The sequence below is a fragment of the Candoia aspera genome, chromosome 3 (assembly GCF_035149785.1).
Source record: "Candoia aspera isolate rCanAsp1 chromosome 3, rCanAsp1.hap2, whole genome shotgun sequence".
In the NCBI taxonomy this organism is placed as follows: Eukaryota; Metazoa; Chordata; class Lepidosauria; order Squamata; family Boidae; genus Candoia; species Candoia aspera.
In genome coordinates, this window is record NC_086155.1 from 79860796 (window position 1) to 79866795 (window position 6000).

General features: G+C 40.4%; 1 protein-coding gene across 6 annotated transcripts in view; it reads right to left on the reverse strand.

Moving 5' to 3' along the window:
* SSX2IP (SSX family member 2 interacting protein) overlaps nt 1–5586 on the reverse strand; it is a 28601-nt gene extending 23015 nt beyond the window's left edge. For 2 of the 6 annotated variants that reach the window (XM_063298198.1, XM_063298191.1), the window contains exon 1: nt 2324–2515. The gene's annotated coding sequence lies outside the window, so the exon portion shown is untranslated. Of the gene's footprint in view, nt 1–2323; nt 2531–5343; nt 5443–5567 lie in introns of those variants that run through there. The other 4 variants (XM_063298196.1, XM_063298195.1, XM_063298192.1 and 1 more) reach the window with 4 other exon arrangements.
* Between the last annotated feature and the right edge of the window lie 414 nt (nt 5587–6000).

The window sequence follows — 6000 nt, forward strand, 5'->3', positions numbered from 1 at the left end:
TAAATATCCATCAAGATCAGGTTCAAAAAACTGATGACAATCACTAGCTGTAGCACAGCCTTTCAATTTTCATGCTTTCTTGACACCAACATGCCAACATTTGTTTCATTTTATCTCCCCATTCTTATTATCATAATACTCTAATATTTTAAGTTAATATATAAGAAGTAGTCCCTGGTCTAGCTATATTAAATCAATTCTCCATTTTTTGTCAATAGGCTCTGAAGAGAAATATACTTTTAGATAATGCAAAATTCATTCTAAGTTAGCAAACACCTACTTCCCTACAACTGTTTTGTGCTCTCCAAAACTACCTTCCATTCAACATAACTGCCTCATATTTCTTTTATCAATATTTATACAAATTATAATCCTTAAGAAAAATTCTGTACAAAGGTTGGCTTAACCACCAGCTTGTTTATATATTCTGATAGTGTTGCATGTTATTACAATCTGACCTAAGTATCCTTTAAGGCTCACTTTAAACAACACAGTTAGATTACACTACACGGCTGTTTCAATGCATGCTGCATCACCACCCAAAAAGAGATACTTGTCCAAGACTTTATACACACTCAGTTGATTTTTGCAATGGAGTCATACTGTTCTCCAAAAGAGATCAAAGTATTTTGCCAATGATGAAACAAGGCATACAAATCAAAATACCATCTAGAAAATTGATACTGAACTCTTTTGCAGCCATGTCTAATCTTCATAGCCTGACCTTAGTGCAAGCATGTGTATTTTACTAGCCCATCAAAAGGTGCTACATAACAAGAAACAGCAACTGTTCTAAGAAAATTGCGAAGAGAATTTATAGAAGTGTAAATCTGTCAGTAAGCAAGTAATCCACTCCATAGAACATCATAATCCAGATGAAACAAAATCAATTTTGTAAATGGTAATTTAAGTGGCCCCAGAAGCCATTCAAATATATATAACTTTACACCTAATATTTAAGAATTCTAATATTTTACATTTGCTTTCTAAATATACTAAATATAAAATAGGATATTTTTCATGCATCCTTAGGTATAAACTAAGCACAATGAAGGATGAACAAGACCTGCAAAAACTACTTTTCCTAATAAATCTGTGTACTCTAGAATGAATTAGCATGAAGCATCCTCAAAGAGCTCAGAGATTTTAAAAAAATTAAACTTATTGTTAAAAATATTCTAAAAGAGCTGCAGAATCATTTTCATTTATTTTTCCAGTGGTGGAAACTATTTCTCCCAATGAGCTAAAAATGTTCACTCCATTAAGTTGCAACATTGTGCAAGGAAAACAACAACAATCAGCTATTTTTATGAATTTTGCCACCACTGTAGCAGGTTATTTTCAAAGTAAGGCAGATTACTTTGTAATACATGTTACGTGGGGATGGAACAGCCAAAAATTGTAAATATCTGATGCCATTCCTTTTTTTTTTTTATGATTTCAAGGAATGTAAACAGTATACTTTGGGAGCAAAACCTATAGCCCATAACAAGCACAATACAAGTTTGAAAACAGCAACATGAGAAATAGCTACCTCAGCCTTCCCAAATCTCAGCCTTCAGGTGAGTTAAACTGCTGCTCTCAGCAAGGCATATCTGGAAGGCACCGAATTGGGAAAAGCTGATTAACCAAAAATATAAAGGCGTATAAAATCAATTTCAGTGGGGCAAATTCCAAATTGTCTGTTCTCTATGCATCAAGCCCAGAAGTAATCAACAGGGAGCATTCGGAGACAGGGCAACTGGAGCAGCTAGATCTACAATGTTACGTCATTATACCAGGCGAATTCAAGTGATTAGGTATCATCCACAGAACATACATCACCAGCAGGGCTTCCGACTCCATGGCTTATCAAAATCCCCTGACCAGCAGGTTCATGGGTTTGCAAGCAGCGCAGCTCACAGAATGCGCGCGCACACTCCGACCTTGCTACGGGTCTCCAGCGCCTGCCTCCAAATTTTCCCAGCCCGGTGTGTGTTCATGCTCCCTTCATGCGCACATTTTGCTTGTACGAAGAAATAAATGGTTGGAAAAAGCTGCCTCAAACGGAGAGGATAACCACCCTGCAGGGTGTAACAACTTATTTAGGCGTAGGGAGCAGGCTGCCGTCCGCACGTGGGTCTCTCTCCCCTCCCCATTTTTCTCGACTCAAACACGAAGGCTCGCTCTCCCTGCAATACGACTACCCGTTTTCCCATCCTGCACCACCCCACGAGCATGCTTCCCCCTCCGCATGCCGCGGCAGCCAGCAGCCCCCACACCCCGACGGAAGCGCGCGCCCTGGTGCTTCCCCCACGACGGTGTGCAGAGATCAAGCCCAGACCTGCTCCAGGAGAGCCGGGAGGGTGGGACATTCCACCGCCTCCTCTCTCGGGGTTGGGCAGCAGCTGCCCGTCCTTTAGGGGACATGCCTCTGGCACTTCCCACCTGCTGCACAGAAGGGCGGGGCAACTTGGCTCCGTCCGGACAGGCCACCAGCTTCGAGTTCCCAATCGCAGCTGCTCCCGCCGCTCCCGCCGCTGCCCCTCCGCCAACCGACCTGGCCCCTCCCGCTCGCGCGGCTCGCGGCGTTGGGCGCAAACCCCGCCTTCTCTTCCCCACGCGGCACCCCCATTGGCCGAGCGGTTGCTAGGAGACCTTTCAACAAGGGGCCTGGGAAACGCTGCAGCTGCTACCCCCGCCTGAAGCGTCCTGGCTCCTCACCTGTTGCGGCCCCCGCCGTCGTTTAGCTTGCTAGAGATACACCGAGCTAGGACCATGGTATCTCATGGCTTTGGACTGACCATGGCCTATTTCCCCCGATGCAGAGATATATTCATAATACTCATATTTAACTTGCCACAGTACTTTCCCTTCCAGGTACTGCTGCCTCCTCTGAAGCTTGTTGCAGAAGTCATTGTTAGGTTTTGCTCAGACTCCTAGGGAGAGGAAAGTGTTCAGAAGGTTCTACTAAAAGGAGCGGGGGTGGCTGGGTGGGTTAGCTTTAGGAAAAGAGGATTACAGTGGGGGAGGGGGCGATAGGTTTCCAGTCATTAAAAGTTCTCAGAAAGGAAGGGACACTGGCTGGTTTGAAGAAGAAAAAGGGCTTAATTTCCCAGAGAGCTTTTAAGAAGACAGTTTTCAGAATTGCATTTTTGACATTCACTCAGAGCTATTTTGCTGCATACAGTGTGAATATTCTCCATCATTTGTGTGTGGCAATATTCTTTTTTTTTTCCTTGTAGTGGCTGAAAACAAGGTCAGTTGAAAGGCGTTGTAAAAGATTGAAAAAGGAGGACATGCTGTTGCCACTTCTGCTCCCTGAAAAATTATTTTCTCTTCCTAAAAATGTTTAAATTTTTCTTCCTGTCACAAGAGTGAGAAACTGCTGGGCACATCTGAACTAGCTTTTCCCAACCTGATGTTCCTGGTCTATTGCAACTCCTGTCACCCCAAAAAGCATGACTACTGGGTAGTTGGCTAGAATTATCATAGCTGTGTTTCCATAAAATCAGAGGGGAATAGCTTAGAAAAGCTGTTCATCTGTTGATTTCTATGCTCAGAAATGTCTCTATTGGTACTGGCCTTTAAGTGTAGTGTTCAATAGGTTTATCAGCTCTTGAGTTTTGGTAGCTCTGCTTAAGTACAGAATTTATGTTGCAGCAATTAAGTAACGTAATTATTTTCTACTCCAGGTGACACAGAGGGTGAACTCACCTTCTGGGGCTTCAGAGCGACCTCTTTTGTAAACTACATGCTATTTTTTGAGGATTAAAGCAGTGTTTAAAGCAGTGTTTCTCAACCTTGGCAACTTGAAGATGTGTGAACTTCAACTCCCAGAATTCCCCAGTGAGCTGGGAGTTGAAGTCCACACATTTTCAAGTTGCCAAGGTTGAGAAACACTGGTTTAAAATATTGGCTTCTACCTTAACAGTGATCACTTACAGTAGGCAACTTTCCCTTCACCTTTTTAGAGTGAAGCTAACTTCCCCAGATTCAGGCTTGCCCTTTATTTGATAGATACCTTCAGCCAGTGTGGTCCAGTGCACTGTTAGCTGCTTCAGTCCGATTTCTTTCTTAAACTGTAATGGTGCAAAGCCAGCCAATCTTCCAAGCCATAAATTCTGTTTTGTATATCAAAATAGCTTAATTCACATAATAAATCAAACTGAATACTTAGTATATTGATATTAGGTTATCTCCATCCCTTTTGACCTTCAGGAAGTCCCTCAAGACCTGGTTGTGTCACCAGGCCTGGGGCTCCCAACAAATATTACAGTACTGGATATTTGTTACCTTTTTGGTTATAACAACATGTTCTAAAAACACAGTTCAATTGATTTTACCCATATGCAGATGAAATTGATTAATGGATGGAATAATTAACATTAGGGCTACCTGATCTGGAATGCAAAATTTGGATGACCATTAAATAGCAGTAGAGAAATCCTTTTAGTGATCACCTGGATTTGTGCATCCCAGATCTGGTAGCCCTAATTACTGTAAGATAGTGGTTAAGGCAACGGGCTAGAAACCAGGAGTCTGTGAGTTCTAGTCCCACCTTAGGCATGAAAGCTGGCTGGGTGACCTTGGGCCAGTCCCTCTCTCTCAGCCCAATATACCTCACAGAGTTGCTGTTGTGGGGAAAATAGGAGGAGGAAGGAGTATTAGGTATGTTTGCTGCCTTGAGTTATTTATAAAAATAATTAAAAGGTGGGATAGTAAATAAATAAATAAAAATAACTTCTGTACACAGGAATGGTAAGGAATCTGTGGCTCTCCAGTTGTTGTTAAACCAGAAGTTTGAGTATTCTTTACTGTTGGTTATGCTGTATTTTAGGCTGGGATTTATAACTGAGTAACATCTGAAGAATTATAGGTTTCCCACCCTGCATGAGGAATCATTTTATCACAACAATTTTCTATAATAAGTAGTACAATGGCTAAGATTTTGGACTAGGACCAGGAAAATCAAGGTTTAGATCTGCACTCAGTTATGAAGCTTATTGGATAACTTCAGGCTAGTTACTGTCAGCACAATTTACTTCAGAGAGATATAGAGGTAAAATTAAGGGATATGCCTATGTAAATGTGACAAGAAAAGAAATGAGGGCATTTTATTTTATTATCTAATTACTGCGTAACTTTCCAAAATTGCCCAACATTTATTTTACCTGAGATTGTGATTTTATTGATATGAACCACTTTGTAGGAGAATAAACTTTTTTTTAAAAAAGCAAAGTGAATAATTCTTCCCAATGATACAGCATGTGCAGAAATATATGTGCAACAGATTTCAATGAAAAGTTGAATTAAAAAATAAAGGTACAGTATATATATATATAAGTAACAAAAAATAGTTACCTGCTCAAAGATTTCTGCTCCAGAAGCCAATGTCCTAAACATGGGAATGCAATTACCAAAACTATAGAACGTTTTTGCATGTAAACAGTATAAAGAAAATCATGAGGAAAATTCAGAAATTTTCTTTCTTTAGTATTATTGAATATAAGAGCTGCGATTCTAGATGTAGTCTAATGATCTAAAATACATGATTTGGATATGTTTAATACTATAATAATACTAACCTCCAAGAATGGTTGTTGGGTATTAAATGTTTCACTCTTTGAACTTATTCCCTCTGTTGCACTTGTTTCATAGCTGTTGTTATCGCAAAGACTTTGGACCAACTGTCTATTATGTCTGTATCAGGAAGTGTGTCCTAACTGATTGCTTCCCAAGGAAATTGTCAAGGCCCTTCATTTAAATGTGCCAATTGTGCACAGAATTTAAAAAGAAATACTGTGATCAACTTGATCTGACGTGGAAGATTTGATTACCCTTTCTATAGCTACTAGCAAAGCAAGGAGTGTTCGCATAGTAGATTTTGGGAGTGTCACCTTGAATCTGAGCAAATTATATGGCGTAGTTATAAAATTCAACTGCTGGATTTTAGCACTGCTTACACAGATTTAGCTCAGCTTTTAAAAAAGGTTTGTAGTTTTTTTTCCCAAAGTACTG